Source organism: Macaca nemestrina, chromosome 1 (assembly GCF_043159975.1).
Source record: "Macaca nemestrina isolate mMacNem1 chromosome 1, mMacNem.hap1, whole genome shotgun sequence".
Classification (NCBI taxonomy): domain Eukaryota; kingdom Metazoa; phylum Chordata; class Mammalia; order Primates; family Cercopithecidae; genus Macaca; species Macaca nemestrina.
This window is the reverse complement of record NC_092125.1, coordinates 177,293,053-177,310,159: the sequence shown is the minus strand read 5'-3', so window position 1 is coordinate 177,310,159 and position 17,107 is coordinate 177,293,053. Positions and strand designations below refer to the sequence as shown.

The following is a 17,107-nucleotide window of genomic DNA, read 5'->3' as shown; positions in this document are numbered from 1 at the left end:
TTCATTGTCAGAAAATCATGTCAGGTTGGGATATAACAGCTGGGTCAAGGAGTGCTGGTGGGCAGAGAAGACTTCTTCACCACCACTGTATATATCTTTATGGCCCTGTGGCTATTTGCCTCAACCAGTCATTACTACCTCTCTTGGATGAAATCCTGCTTTCAAGGGTCATAGGCATGGAAAACTATCTGAGAGCTGAGTTGGAGCCTCAGTGCTGGTCCTTACTTGCTCTGTTACCACATTCAAAACAACCTCATTGACCCTCAGTTTTATTAATTATTTTTTCACAGACATGGAAACTGAGGCCTAAGAGTGATAAACTGATGTGTTCAGAGTCACACAGATAGGATCAGAATATGGTCCAGAGCTCAGCAAACACAACTCCTCACTCTCTATCAACTCCTTTCTAGTATCAGAGGTAACTACAGTTCAACTGCATTTTAAAAAGGATGTGTTAATATTAATTAGGCTATTAAGCCTTACTCTGCTGTTTCTAGACTTAAAATGTTTCCTCAGTTCCTCCTTCACCAACCACAAAATAAAATCCCTTCTACTTACATGGTATTCAACATTCTTTACTCTCTGTCTTCTCTCCACCCCTTCAGCCTTAGTGACATTTATCCCCCAACCTCAACACCAAATAGTGCATGTTTTGCCCCTTAAATCCCAAATTATCTACTGTAGATGATAGATGCATAGTTCCTCAGTTTCCTAATCTGTAAAAATAATAGGTTTGACAAAGGACTAAAAGAGTCCTAAAAAAAACTATGGAGATACCTACTTCTGGCCAAAATGGAGTGAGAGGAACCAGCTTTATTCTCCTACCTGAAACAATTGAAAAATCAAACAACAACAAGAACAACAACAACAACAATAGTTCTCAAGACATTGGACACTTAGGCAATGTAGGACAATGATTCCTGCAAGACAGCTATATTAGTCTGTTCTTGCACTGGTATAAAGAAATACCTGAGACTAGGTAATTTATATCAAAATATGTTTAATTGGTTCATGATTCTTCAGTCTGTACAGGCAGCACAGCAGCATCTGCTTCTCAGGAGGCTTTGGGAAGCTTCCAGTCACAGTGGAAACCAAAGGGGGAGCAGGCACACTACCTGGCAGGAGGAGGGGCAAGACAGAGAGTGGAAGGGAAGGTGCCACACACTTCTAAGTGATCAGACCTCATGAGAACTCCACTCACTATCGTGAGGACAGCATCAGGGGGATGATGCTAAACCATCCATGAAAAATCTACCCCCAAGATCCAATCACTCCCACCAGGCCTCACCTCCGACATTGGGGATTACATTTCAATATGAGATTTGGGTGGGGTAAATATCCAAACTATACTAACAGGAAAAGAAGGTACGTCTTATGATTGCCCGAGCTTACAGCCTCGAGTTAATTTCTAGGCCACAGCATAGGATGCGACACCCAGATGGAGGCTAGTGGACACCCTGATTTGAGGAGACAAAGCTGATGTGGTCATAGGATGCGACATCCAGATGGAGGCTAGTGGACACCCTGATTTGAGAAGACAAAGCTGATGTGGTCTAGGGAGACCAAGGTGTCTAGGGTTCAAGGGGTAGTATTCTAGAAGGAGAAGCCAATGAGAGAGGGAACTCCTGAGATGTGCTGACAGTCCCCCTTAAGTATTCAGCTGATACTGCATCTTAGGCCATGAGAACAGCCTATATACAATGTTGCCAACATGGGAGAACATAAACAAATAACAGCTTTTTTGTGATGAATTCTCTACAATTTAATTTTTCTTTACAAGCAGCATGTGCATGTAAAGAAAACTACCTGAGACAGGAGGAAGGGACCTCAATCTATTATGAGGAAAAAAATCAATCCAATGACAGTAACCCAGATGATAGAATAAACAGACGAGGGCATTAAAACAGCTATTGAAAGGGTATTCTGCATGCTCAAGAAGCCAGAGGAAAGGTCAAACATGTTAAGCAGAGACATGAAAGATGTAAAAAGACACAAATTGAACTACAACATCTGAGCTGAAAAACAAACTGTATGGTTTAATGGCAAATCTAACCCCGAAAAAGACAGTGAATATGCAGATTATCCAAAACAAAACAGAGAGGGAAGAAAAAACTAACAAAAAAAAATGAATGAATCATCACTAAGCTATGTGAGAAGACCATTTAGAGAATGGAAAAATAAACCACAGACTAGGAGAAAATATTTTCATAATTTATAAGGAATTTGCAAAACTCGTAATGAAAAAAATCAAACCAGGCCAGGTGCGGTGGCTCACACTTGTAATCTCAGCACTTTGGAAGGCCAAAGTGGGTGAGCCCAAGATTCGAACCAGCCTGGGCAACATGGCAAAACCTTGCCTCTACAAAAAATACAAAAATTAGCCAGCGTGGCGGCATGTGCCTGTAGTCCCAGGTACTTGGGAGGTGAAAGTGGGAGGATGGCTTGATCCCAGGTTGAGGCTGCAGTGAGCCATGACCACACCATTGCACTCTAGCCTGGGTGACAGAGAAAGACCTTGTCTCAAAAATAAAAAATAAAAAAATAAAAATAAAATCATTCAATTTTTAAAATAAAATTATATTTGAACACTCCACCAAAAACAAGATATACAAATGGCAAATGAGCACATGCAAAGATGCTTGACATCATTAGTCATTAGGAAAATGCAAACGAAAGCACAGTAAGATATGCTAATCACCTACTAGAATATCTAAATGTTTAAAGACTAACACACCAAGTGCTGGAGAAAATACAGAGCAAGTAGAGCTCTCATACATTGTTGGGAGAAGTTTAAAATGTTATTATCAGTTTGGAAAACACTTTGACATCTTTGTAAAGTTAAACACACCTCTGTCATGTGGCCCAGCCATTCTACTCCTAGGAATTTAACGAAGAGAACTGAAAGCATATGTCCATACAAACACTATTGTTCCTAACAGCTTTATTTGTAATGTCTAAAATTTAGAAACAACCAAAATGTTCATCAGCAGGTAAATGGATCCATGAATATGGTATATCCATACAATGAAATAGTATTGCAATAAAAGAATGAACTATTCATACATAGAATAACAGGGTAAACCTCGAAATAATTATGCTGATTAAAAAGAGCAGAATTTTAAAAGAATACTTACTGTTTGATTTTGTTTATGTAAAATGCTAGAAATACAAAATAATGTACAGTAACAGAAGGCAGATCCATGGTTGCCTGAAGATGGAGATGGGGATGGGGATGGGGATGAGGATGGATATGGATTTGGGGACAGGGATGGGGATGAAAATGAGGATGCGCTGGGGAAGGGGATGGGGGTGGAGACAGGAATGGGAGTGGGGATCGGAATGGCAATTGGGATGCAAGTAGAGATGCAAGTGGGGATGTGGATGGGAAGGAAGTGTGGATGGGGATGGGAATGGAGATGAAAATAGGGATGTGGATGGGGATGGGAATGAGGTTGGAGGAAGCAAGTAGAGAAGGACAAGAGAGGATCATCAAGGGGTACAGGGAAGCATATGGGAGTGATGGATATGCTCACTACTTTAGTTATGTTTGATAGTTTCATAGGTGTATATATACATGTATCATATTGTATGCTTTCAACATGTGCAGTTTATTGTATATGAAGAAGAAGGAAGAGAAGGAGGCAGAGGATCAGGAAGAAGAAGCAATAGTCGCTATGGCGCTAAGAGTCGCTCTTCTGCATCATCCAGAGGCAAGCAAATAGTGTCTTCTGCCTTCTTTATGGCTCTCAGCTCCAGGCTAAAATTAGAATAATAGATAAAGTAACTACAGAACAAGGCAGTTGTCCAGAATATTGATTTGGCAAACACTTTTCCAGTGCTTTCTGCTTGCTAGACTCTCTACTAAGTGCTTTGCATTGCTTATCTCACTTAATTCTCTTATCAGCCCTCTGCGGTAAGTACTATTACTGTCCTCATTTTACAGATGAGGAAACAGACCGGAAGTGTTAAGTGCCATGTCCAGGGTTATATGGCAAAGCCAAATTAAATGAAGTTATATAAAAGCAACTCCTAGGGCCCAGGACAGAGCAGGCATTTTATAAATATGAGTTGAGACCACTCTACTTGGTATATATCGGTGAAGGTGACCTTGTCCAGTGATTGAGAAAGCAAACTCTGAAGCAGAACAACTTTGTTCAAACTCATTTACCAGCTATGGGAACTTTGGCTTAGAATTTCACTTCCTGTGCTGTTTCCTCATTTGTAAAACAGGGCCTGATTTAAAGGTTTATTGGAGTAATACATATAAAAAATATGGAATGATAGTTGAGAGGCAATAAATTCTCAAAATATGGCACTTATCACATTAGTTGAGTCTTGGTTTGTGCAGCATTTGTTGATTGATTGATGAGAGAAAACACAAGGCAATGTTGTACCATCCTTAACATAATCCACTTGAGAACTCACCAAAACGGCAGTCATATTCTCATTTACTATGCTATTCACAGCAAAAAAGAGATCTGTCTTCTAAACAAAACTCATCATTTGTGTCCTAAAAAATTTACTTCTCATCACTGACTCCTTTCTGGCCCTTCCTGGCCATCTCAGGACTCCCTCAATACCCTGTGAGTGAACCTTAATCTGAGGTCACTTTCTCTTCCTGGACAGACTCCCATAAGCCAGTGCCTCTCTGCCTTCCACTTCTTCTCTTCTTGAACATCCTCATCCTTGGGGCTCTTAAGCTCTCGGGATAAATGGTTCAGAGCCATGGTATGTTGTCCTCTTTGGACAAAGCTTGTAACCTAACATTCTACTTTGCTCAGTACACACCAGCCACATTAATGAGATAACTATTATTTTTCCATCCAGTAGAGATGCTTTAGGGAGTGCAAAAAAAACCCTATTAATGAGTACTCTGGGTTTAAATGGGACTATCCCCAGAAAACAGGATATATCCTGTTCATATGACCACCTTACACATAGACCTTCTCTCCATTCTTGGTTTGTGCGAAACTCCTTTGCAACTGCATGCATGCTGCTTTACTTAAGCAAAATGCCCTTCCCCTCCCCTTTAATGCCACCACCTATGACTCATCCCATTTCACTTTCAATGACACTTTCAGGCATAGGCCCTCACATCACCCTATATTCTTTTCTTATAGTACTTTTCATAAAATTGTTTCATAACTTATATAATGGCAAAGAACCCTAGCTTAGTGGCTCTTAGTACCAACCCTGTGACCTTCAACAAGTCACTTAATTCTTTTCAGGTGCAGTGGCTCATGCTTGTAATTGCAATGTTTTGGGGGACTGAGGTGGGAGGACTACTTGAGGCCAGGAGTTCAAGACCAGACTGAACAACATAGCAAGACCCCCATCTCTACCAAAAAAAAAAAAGTTACTTAATTCTCTGGGCCTCAGATTACACGTGTTAAATGGTGATGACAATCGTGCCTATTTTGTGGGGCAATTTTGAAGGGTAAATGGAAAAAAAAAATTCTATAAATCACTTAACACAGTCCTTTGGTAAGAAGAAATCTCCTAACAAAGGTTTTTCTTGTGTTTGGCTGTTGTTATCACTATTGCATTTTCCAGGTTGCAGGGCCCTTTCACATTTGGTGTGTTCTTCCTGGTAAAAGACCAGGTTTGTCCTGTTAGAGAGGTCACAGCTGGCAGAACCAGGGCCTGAATCCTAAATACTGATACCACAGTGAGTTTCATTGCTGCTATTTTGATGTCCCTCCTAGCACTCAGTTCTACTGTTTCATAGAGTAGGGAGACGTTGCAATGAAGGCTTCAAATCACTTCAACGCACCTATACAAAAGTTGGCTAAGTGCTCAGAAAAGAAGTAGCTTTTGAAAAGAATGCATTTACAGCTAAAGGCTTCCACATTGGGAGTCAGTGTCAGAGAGATTAAATACCTAGACTCAGGAATGACATCTGGCTTTAAATCAGCACTCTGCCCCTAACCATCAAGTGGCCCTGGGCGAGTCCCTTGATCGGTATAAGGCTCAGTTTCCTCGTATATAAAATGGAGATTGCAATGGCACTTCTCTCTTCTAAAGCATATTGCATAATACGGGCATGTAGCAATACTAAATAAATGTTAACTAGTATTCTGATCTATTTTTTACCCTCCAATTGGTGCCTACTGCTGTTGAAGTAAAGACCAAACTCCTTAATATGATCTACAAAGCTTGGGTCTATCTAAGTGAACCTGTTTAGCCTAACATCCCACTTTGCTCCGTACACACCAGCCACGTTAATGAGATGACTGTATTATTTCTCCATCCAATAGAGATGCTTTAGGGAGTGCACAAAAGCTCTATTAACAAATACACTGGGTTTACAAAGGGACTATCCACAGAAAACAGGACCATATGGTCACTTTACATGTTGACTTTCCATTCTTGGTTTGTGCAAGACTGCATTGCAACTTCATGCATGCTGCTTTACTTAAGCAAAATGCCCTTCCTCTCCCCTTTAATTCCACTACCTATGACTCATCCCTCTAGTTTCATTTTCAATGACACTTTCAGTAGTAGGCCCTCACAGCACCCTATATTCCTTTCTTATAATACTTTTCATAACTTTTGTTTGAACAACTACCTCTCTATCAAGATTGATTTATGTCTATCTCTCCCACTAGACTGTAAGCTTCATGAGCATAGACTATGACTGTCTTATTCATCATTATATCAAGTTTCTAGCAGTTACTGAGTGAATGAATGAATGAATAAAATTATTATTATATAAGACTTGCACAATAACTCTGTAAGATAAAAAGTATTATCATCTCCATTTTATTTTATTTTTTTTTTTTTTTTTTTTTTTTTTTTTTTTTTTTTGAGGCGGAGTCTCGCTCTGTCGCCCAGGCTGGAGTGCAGTGGCGCGATCTCGGCTCACTGCAAGCTCCGCCTCCCGGGTTCCCGCCATTCTCCTGCCTCAGCCTCCCGAGTAGCTGGGACTACAGGCGCCGCCACCACGCCCGGCTAATTTTTTTGTATTTTTAGTGGAGACGGGGTTTCATTGTGTTAGCCAGGATGGTCTCGATCTCCTGACCTCGTGATCCGCCCGTCTCGGCCTCCCAAAGTGCTGGGATTACAGGCTTGAGCCACCGCGCCCGGCCCATCGTCTCCATTTTATAGATGTAGAAATGAAAACAGAGAAGTTAAGCAACTTGCCCAAAATGACAGTGAGTGGAGTAATGAATACAAGGGACCCTGACCTAGAGTAAGACTCCCAGCTCAAAACATTTTCTGCTACTCCATATTCTCTCTTAATATCCTATCTCCATGTCTTTTGGATCTGAAAAACTCAGCCTCTATTACTGATAACTAATGAATACAAGAGAGAGTTCTCTGAACACAGACAAACCCTCTATCCCTTCTCTTTTAGTGGGGAGCTCTTGGAAAGGAAGCTTACTTCAAATAGATATAAGAAATAAACATTTTTGCCAGCTTAAATGCAGCCTGATCCAGTGGTTATTTAGATTAACACCCCAGGGCAGTGTCCAGGCTGACCTCACCTCTATGTGGCAGAAGAGTGCCACCAGGTTCAGCCACACTCAGGAGCTTCAGCCCAGGAGAAGTACATAAGCAAATAGTTCAGAATCCCAGTGCTCCAAGGGAGCCTTGATGACTGAAACTTGAGAGGCCTCCTGAACTTGGAAGAGAGGTCAGGCTACCAAATGCTCCATTGCCCATTGAACGTTACACCCGGTGCAATTCCAGATAACTCGACACCACAGTATTCTCTTACAACTGAGAGTATTATATTTTTCAAATGCTTCCATAAACAGCTTTGTTTTCCTTTTAACCTATCAACAACTAAAAAAAATGTGGGAACAAGTAATGCAGTAAAAAATGGTTAAGTGCATGGGATTTGGAGTCAGACAGGTTGAATCCCATTTCTGCTACTTTCTAGCTATGGAACTTGAATAAGCCACTGAGCCCCGTGAGCCTCTGTTTTCTCATGCGTGAAATAAAGATTACTGTATTACATACAGAGACATCATAGAGTCCGTCAGGTGATGTACGTAAAACGCTTTTCTCAGAAGTTCAATATTAATAGTCCTTAAGTCAGAATTTCTGGACTCCACTTTGTTGAGTGGGATTTCTTTATAGTGAGGCCCACCAGCAAATATCCACCCCCTAGTTCATCTCCACAGTTAAAGAGCAGGCTGAGGAAATATTTGTGGCATGAATCAATAAGCCAGTGAATCTTTGTCCCGTGATGGCACCAAGAAACCTTTCCCTCTCTCCTGGTTCGGGGCCTAAACGCTTCTGGAATAACGAGCTGTCATGGATTGATGAATCACAAGGCAGTGGACTTACGATGCCTTCCAAGCAATCAGGTTTAAAGAAAAATCCTTTAGGGCACATTGATGGGGGTGAAAGAGAGCGAGGCTGGGTCCTGATGAATCCCACACGCAGCCTGACAGAGTGAATGGCAGCCTCATCAAATTGGTTCTTGGCGGAGGCACTCGGGGAGTTCTTACTTACCAGCCTCTCCAGACCTGTCTGTCTGTCCACCGCAGACTCTACCTCTGATTGGGGAGGCCTGAGTCAGGCGACCAGGGGATCCTGCTGATTGGAGTCAGCTCTATGACTCGTCAGCTGGAAAGAGGGGGATATTGAATTCATCAGTCATGTTGACAGGGGGCGTGGGGTGGAGAGTGCAGGGGAAAATCCAGTGTTGGGCAAAGCTGTGAAGAACACTGGGTTAGACTTGGGCACGATAACCTCTTCAGCCAAATTAAGGGCCCACAGGCTCCCATTGTTTTGTTTCAAATTGCGCTGAATGATGGATAATAAATGTTAGCCCTTGGTTCTCACTCTAAGTCTAAGAAAACAGTAGGCAATTTCTTAAATCTTTTTTTCCCAGTGTTTTCATGTATCTTTACATGTTATACAACATTTATATTTCAGTTATTGGACACGCTGTTACTATTTGGGATGGGAGCAACCAATTGGGATTTATTTTATTTTATTTTATTTTTTCTTTTTCTTTTTTTTTTTTTTTTGAGACAGAGTCTCACTGTCACCCAGGCTGGAGCACAGTGGTGCGATCTCGGCTCACTGCAACCTCCACCCCGCAGGTTCAAAGATTCTCATACCTCAGCCACCTGAGTAGCTGGGATTACAGGCATGCACTACCACACCCAGCTAATTTTTGTATTTTAAGTAGAGACGGGGTTTTGTCATGTTGGCCAGGCTGGTCTCAAACTCCTGACCTCAAGTGATTTACCCAGTTTGGACTCCCACAGTGGTGGGATTACAGACGTGAGCCACGGCGCCTGGTCAACAAATTGGGATTTATTAAACACCTATTTTGTACCATGTGAATACATATATATATATATATGTTATTTTACTCATTTCTCTGAGAGGGGTGCCTACATATTTCCCAAATTATAGATAAGAAAGCAGGGAAAGACAGGCGACTAATTTGCAAGACAGTGACAGAGGCTGAACACAGTGGCTCACACCTGTAATCCCAGCATTTTGGGAGGCCCAGGCAGGAGGATTGGTTGAAACCAGAAATTTGAGACCAGCCTGAGAAACACCAAGGCCCCATCTCTACAAAAAAATAACAATTAAAAAATTAGCCAGGTGTGGTGGCAGATGCCTGTAATCCCAGCTACTTGGGAGGCTGATGCAGGAAGATCACTTGAGTCCAGGAGTTGAAGGATGCAGTGAGCTATGAATGCATCATTGCACTCCAGCTTGGGTGACAGAGTAGGAACCTGTCTCTGAAGAAAAGAAAAAAAAAAAAGACAGTGACAGAAACAGAATTTTCACTCGAAGCTATGCAACTCTAAAGTGTATCAGTCCATGCCCTGCCCCTTTTGCCTCTGCTCCAAGAATCAGTAGCAAGGGTTGGTTTGGCCCATTGCTCACCAGTTGATAACATGCACATGTGTTTCACTGGTTAAGTTTTGAAGTGAATTGTTTCTCCCAACACTCTTTTTAAGTGACCAAGCTAAATTTGAGGTCAAGTGTCTTTGGTGTCATGAGAAGCTCCAGTCCAGTTGGTCTCTATAAGAGCCCCTCCTAGAACCGCCTCCCAGACTGGTCTACTCCAGGAGCCATCAAGAGGCACCTTTTTCCAGATTTTCAGAGCCAGAACAGCCCTTAAACTTCTTCTTTTTCAGATTGCTGGGGCTGTCCTAATTAGCACAATGGTGATTGTTGGGAGGGGAGTTTGACAGTTGGCCCAGGAACCTGGGCCAAGGCCCCCTCTGGCTATGATGTTCTGAGATTACATGAATTGAAGGGTTCCCTCTGGTTCAGAATCCATATTCCACACTTCTGCTCTCTCAGCCTGGCTTCCATGTCCAGGGATTATATGCTAGCTTTAGTACTTTTAGGCTAATGATACTGAATCACAGGTTTGGAAGGGACTTTCGGACTGTCAAGTCCAATCTACAATTCAATAGTTGGATCTCATCTACAATATCCCTGCCAATTGGTTTCCCCTCTGCTTACCCTTCTGCAGCAATGAGGAGCTCATTACCTCATTCCTTCTTTGGATATTGTGGCTGTTAGAAAGTTCTTTCTTTGCTTTAAGTTGTTTCAGGCAGAAGGGACAACATGAGCAAAGACATGGAGGAGAAAACAGCTTGTGTCACTCAATGAGGATTTGGAATCAGGAGACTAAGGTCAAGACCCACATCTCCTACTTCTTAGCCGGTGACCTTGGATAGGAATTTAACTCTCATGAACTTGAGTATTTCTTTTCTTAGCTATGACATAGGGTTAATACCTGCCCTATCTACCCCCAAGGACTTGCTGTGAGGATCAAATGAGAAAATGAATAACTACTTTCAGAGAAAAGAGGTGTGTACATTTGTAACAGGATAATTATTTTCATTGATAGTTTTTTTGTTTGTTTGTTTTTGAGACAGAGTTTCACTCTGTCATCCAGGCTGGAATGCGGCGACGTGATCTCAGCTCACTGCAACCTCTGCCTCCCAGGTTGAAGTGATTCTCATGCCTCAGCCTCCCGAGTAGCTGAGATTACAGGCATGATCCACCAGGCCTGGCTAATTTTTGTATTTTAGAGAAGGGTTTTACCATGTTGGCTAGGCTGGTCTCAAACTACTGACCTCAGGTGATCTGCCCACCTCAGCTTCCAAAAATGCTGGAATTACAGGCATGAGCCACAGCATCCAACCATCATTGATACTCTCTTATCCAACTCTTTCCACTTTAAATAAGAAAGGAACCAAAGCAGTTGTCTCTGATTTGTTTTGTTACTATTTGCAAGGCAAGAGGTTTGACACTTGCCATAAAATGCAGAAGTAGCCCTTGCTCAAATTTTGTCATTTAGAGGACTCAATATATTTTCAGACAGCATCATGAAATGGTATCTCACTCATGCCCAAATCTCCTTCCCAATTCAGGCATATTGTTTGGGTCTCCCTGGGGAAAGGGCTGACACTTGTGCTCATTTGCATCCAAGCTGCCAAGGGCTTGCACTGCCAGAAACAGATATCAGCAGGGTGAAACCAACACATTAATTTTGCCTGATGACTTGAGCCAGATGTGGATAGAAGTCTCCAGAGGTAAGAAAGAGGGCAAGAAAAGATTATGGCCTCTCCCTGCTGTACCACAACCCATTCTGATTTTTCAAGATTATCTTTCAGCCATCAGCCCCAAAACTGACTAGATACCTCAGGCAGCCTTTCTGAGCCAGCATCCCCAGGCTCTCCAGATTAGACCATCTCTGAATAATTGTGAATATCACCTTTTAGGAAAGATCTCCCTGACCATTTAAAATGCCACAATTCTTGATCTAGATGATATATCATTTCATTCTCAAAATAGTCCTCTGTGGTAAGTTTTATCATTTCCTTTATTTAGATGTGGAAAGTGAAGCTAAGAGAGGTGAAAGTGCTTATTAAAGTTCACAAGGATAGCAGAACCAAAGCTAAAACTAAAGTCTTTTAACTTGAAAATAAAAAGAATTATTAAAGACAACTTATCATAAATGTATGTTTCAACAAAGATGTCAACATCAATTAAATTCCTTCTCTGTTCATGGCTCTCTGCTCAAGACTCTACATGAAATATTGGAGATGAGATGAGGGTGTAGATGAGTATTTCACTCTACTGAAGAAGAGTTTGGGGAGAGGTTTCCTTTTGTAAGCTATAAATTATGTAATTCTTGGGTCTACTCATTCAACAAGTATTTAATGGTATCCACTAAGGTGCCAACCAATGCATTTGACGGCTCCTATAGTAGACCAGTCCAGGAGGAGGTTCTAGGAGGGGCTCTTACAGAGACCAACTGGACTGGAGCTTCTCATGACACCAAAGACACTTGACCTCAAATTTAGCTTGGTCACTTAAAAAGAGTGTTGGGAGAAACAATTCACTTCAAAACTTAACCAGTGAAACACATGTACATGCTATCAACTGGTGAGCAATGGGCCAAACCAACCCTTGCTATTGATTCTTGCAGCAGAGGCAAAAGGGGCAGGGCATGGACTGATACATTTTAGGGCTGCATAGCTTTGAGTTAAAATTCTGGTTTTGTCACTGTCTTTTTTTTTTTTTTTTTTTTTTTTTCCAGAGACAGGTTCCTACTCTGTCACCCAAGCTGGAGTGCAATGGCGCATTCATAGCTCACTGCATCCTTCAACTCCTGGACTCGAAGAGTCCAGGAGTTGGATAATACATCATTCTGACTATCTTTTTGCAAATACAGAGATGAATAATCCATGTACACAAGATGAATAAGAAAGATAAGAAGGAAATCATTTCACATGGTTAAAGAAATGCAGCAATCAAGGTCTACAAAGAGCAAACTTGTCCAACTTGCAGTCCATGGTCCACATGTGGCCCAGGAAGGCTTTGAATGCAGCCCAGCACAAATTGGTAAGCTTTCTTAAAACATCATGAGATTTCTTTTTGCAATTGTTTTTAGCTTATCAGCTATTGTTAGTGTTAGTGTATTTTATTTGTGGCCCAAGATAATTCTTCTTCCAGTGCGGCCCAGGGAACAAAAAGATTGAATACCCCTGACATAGAGTATGTGGAAACACCGAACAAGACTTACATATCCCAGACCCAGGGAGCAGGGAATGTAGGAGGGTGAAGTCAGAAAGGTCTGGAAGCAGCTGTCATATGACTTAAGTCTTAAAAGTCAAGTATGCCTTTGCCACATTAACAAATGAGAAAGGGATATTCTAGGGAGTAGGAATAGAGCTGACAGAGTGCTGTGCATAGAAAACCACAAGCTTAAAGCCTGATGAGAGAAGTGGCAAGTGATGAGATGGAACAGAATGGCAAAGGTTGGATCATGAAGGATCTAAGGAGCCAGGCCATGGAGTTTGGACTTCATCTCAAAAACAATAGGAAACCACAGAAGGGTTTTAAGCCATGAAGTTAAATTACTTGACCTGAGAAGTGGATTATTATTTATTATTTTAGGATATAATTATGTACACAGAGACTCAGGAATGCACAATGTTTTGATTTGAGATAGTTTTCTTCTCCAGTCATAATGTGTTTCTAAAAATTGATTGATATTCATGATGGATCCTAAGTAAAATTGTTCTGTTAGAGGGGAAATTTTTGAAGTTTTAACAACTAAAGCTATTTAATAAACCAAGAGACAATTGCCAAAAAGCAAAATTGGAGCTAATGGCTAACCTCTCAGCATCACTCTGGATTTGTTAATACATCTTGAGTACCTACAATGAGCCCTGTACTGGCAGGAGGGCACATGGAATTTTAGGGTACTCTTGCCATCACCTGGGAAAATATGGGTCCTGAAAAAAGAGGAACCTGGGCTGAAGTGAAGGAGGAGAACTTAATTCTCAGTATCTGCCTTGTCACCTATCCATCATGCAAGTCCCTGGAGTCTAGACTCTGGCTTTAAAAAAAAAAATCAACTTCATCAAGATACTATGTATATAAAATGAAACACACCCATTTGAATAACACAATTTGATAAATTTTGACAGATGTATAAACTCACATAACCATCACCACAATCAAGGTATAAAATATTTCCATAATCCCAAACAGTTGACCTGTGCCCTTTCCAAGCTTCCTTTGTAATCCAAGCCCTCAAGATGAAGAACTTGCCTACCCTGTTCCCTCCACGTGCCCCACTCCCACATGCCATGTGACCGCCGATGTTCCTTCTGTCCCTATCAATGGAATAATACGGTATGTGTCGTTTGTGTACATTATCTTTTGCTTACCATGATTTTTAGATTCTTCCATGTTGAGTTAAATACCTCAATATTTCCTTACTTTTTATGGCTAACTAGTATTTCATTGTATGATTTACTAAAATTTGTTTATGCATTCATCTGTTGATGGATATTTGGATTGTTTCTAGGTTTGGGGTATTATGAATAAAGATGTTATGAACATTTGTATACAAGTCTTTGAGCTATGATTTCTTTTCTCTCTTTTTTTTTTTTTATCGAGATGGAGTTTCACTCTTGTTACCCAGGCTGGAGTGCAATGGTGCAATCTCAGCTCAGCTCACTGCAATCTCTGCCTCCTGGGTTCAAGCGACTCTCCTGCCTCAGCCTCCCAAGTAGCTGGGATTACAGGCATGTGCCACCACACCCAGCTAATTTTTTTGTATTTAGTAGAGACGGGGTTTCACCATGTTGGTCAGGCTGGTCTCGAATTCTTGACCTCAGGTGATCCACCCGCCTCAGCCTCCTGATTTCATTTTTTTAAGGTAAATACTCAGGAGTGGAACTGCCAAGTTGGCAAGCATATGTTTAACATTACAAGAAACCGTCAAATTGTTTTTCAACGTGGGCATTCCATTTTACATTCCAGTGAGTAATAGACAACAGTTCCAGTGCCCCACTTCCTTACCAACATTAGGCATCATCAATCTTTTGAATTATAATCATTCCAATTGGTGTGTTGTGGTATCTAATTGTTGTTTTATGTTGTCCTAATTACTAATGAGTTTGTCCGTCTTAATAACTACATAGGAAAAAGAAATTTTACTGACTGAATAGGTAAGATCCATGACTATAGCTCAACAATCACATGATATTGCTTTACTCATGTGTTTTTGCAAGACACTGTGGTAGAGACTAGAAAACTTGGGAGGACTTGCAAAGAAATCTTGGAATAACACATGAAGGATGAAAAGTGATTCTGAAGCAGAGCACCCTTTCCTGTGCTTATTACTCATTTGTACACCTTGTTTTATGAAAAATCTTCTCTAATCTTTTTCTCACCTTTTTTTATTAAATTGGTAATAATATTATTGAATTGCACAAGTTCTTTGTTCTGGATACAAGGCCTCTGTTAAATATATGTTTTGTAATAATTTTCTCAGTCTATGACTTGCCTTTCCGTTTCTTAACAGTGTTTTGGAGATACTCTTAAGTGTTTTCGAGTGTTTTAGTGAAATTAAATCTATTAATTTCTCCTTTTTTTCTTTTTCTTTCTGAGATGGAGTCTTGCTCTGTCACCCAGGCTGGAGTGCAGTCGTGCAATCATGGCTCACTGTGGCCTTGACCTCCCAAGCTCAAGTGATACTCCCGCCTCAGCTTCCTTGGTAGGTGGGTTCATAGGTACTTGCCACCATGCCCAAATGATTTTTTAATTATTTTTGTAGAGACAGGGTCTCCCTATGTTGCCCAGGCTGGTCTGGAACTCCTCATCTCAAGTGATTCTCCTCCCTCAGCCTCCCAAAGTGTTGGGATTATAGGCGTGAGTCACCACACTTGGCCTAATTTCTCCTTTTAAGTGTCATGATTTTTGTTTCCTGAGAAGTCATTGCCAATCCTATTGTAAAAATGTTCTCCTTTCTTCTAGAAGTTTTGTAGATTTAGGTTTTACATTTAGGTTTGTACCCATTTCAGTTAGTTATTACAGTTAGTTATTATGTATGGTATAATGAAAAGAGCAAGGTAAATTTTTCCTCAAATAGGTAATATATGAGGAAAAATTTTTTCAACACAGTTTATTGAAAAGACTATCTTTTCTCCCATTGAATTACCTTAGCACCTTTATAAAAAATCAATTGACTGAAAGGAGAACAGGAGATATTAGCAAGATAGCTAATTAGGGTTACCTGGTGCTCATCCCCTTCGCGAGACCAAAACAACAAATAAACAACTATATTATGACCGGAGTGACTAAGAAAACATGCTAGAGAGCACCAGGGGAAAGGTGATATCACTGTGGAGCACAGGAAACCCAGGACAGCGCCACGGAGAGGGGAGCAAGGCATTCTGCCTCTGCCCACACTGCTTCCTCCACTGGGATAGACTCAGAGTTAAGGGGACTTCTTACAGGGAAAAGGTAAGCCGGAGATCCCCAGTAGTCTTCATTGTCACTACCAACGCCAGCCAACCTTACTACAGGAGAGTCTTCCAGTCCTTGCAGGCACCGAATTCCATCTGGAGAGTAGCCAGGAGTTCAAACAGCAGCCTTGCATCATAGTAGGAGCCCTCCTTGAGCATCTCCCTCCCTGTGAGCTATGCTGCCACAAACAGCTTGGCACCATCTTGAAACTGGAACCACTACTATCATCAGTCCTTCCCTGGGGGTTAGTAGCAACTGACTGTCTCCATTCCTGAGTCCCCACTGTCATTCCATCACATTCACATGGTTGTCTGCTGGCTGCCCAGAGCCTAGGCCAGATATGATGACCAAGACCCTGGTGTCTAAACCGATGCAGCACACCACCACTCCCAGGGACAAGGCAGACCTGCACAGCGGAAAAGCCAACACACAGCCACGCAGCATCCTTGCCTGCCCACACCCACACCACACAGGGAGGCAGCCCACCCAGTCCATGTGTGCCTATGACTAGCCAGAATGCCAGTCCAGCCATGATCTGGGACAGACTGCCACAGGGCTGCCCAGCCCCACAACATCACAATGGCACAACAGCTGGTCATCAGCAGCCTTGCCTTTCTTGACAGACCACCACTGGGCTACCCAGCATCATACACCCATGCACACCTACCTGGCCCAACATCCAGCTTAGTGGTAGCCCTGCCTCCCCAGAGAGAAAAATGCAAACCAAAACCACAATGAGATACCACCTCACTCTAAATTAGAATGGCTATTACCAAAAAGACAAAAGAAAACAAGTGTTGGCAAGGATGTGGAGAAAAGGGATACCGTTGGTGGGAGTGTAGGC

At 41.7% G+C, this 17,107-nt stretch overlaps 1 long non-coding RNA gene across 2 annotated transcripts in view; it reads left to right on the top strand.

Moving 5' to 3' along the window:
- Positions 1 to 17,107, top strand: part of LOC105495127 (uncharacterized) — a 163,085-nt gene that overhangs the window by 132,274 nt on the left and 13,704 nt on the right. For both annotated transcript variants that reach the window (XR_011620447.1, XR_011620446.1), the window contains 2 exons: positions 12,674 to 12,843; positions 13,999 to 15,511. This is a non-coding gene — a long non-coding RNA (uncharacterized lncRNA). The remainder of the gene's footprint in view (positions 1 to 12,673; positions 12,844 to 13,998; positions 15,512 to 17,107) is intronic.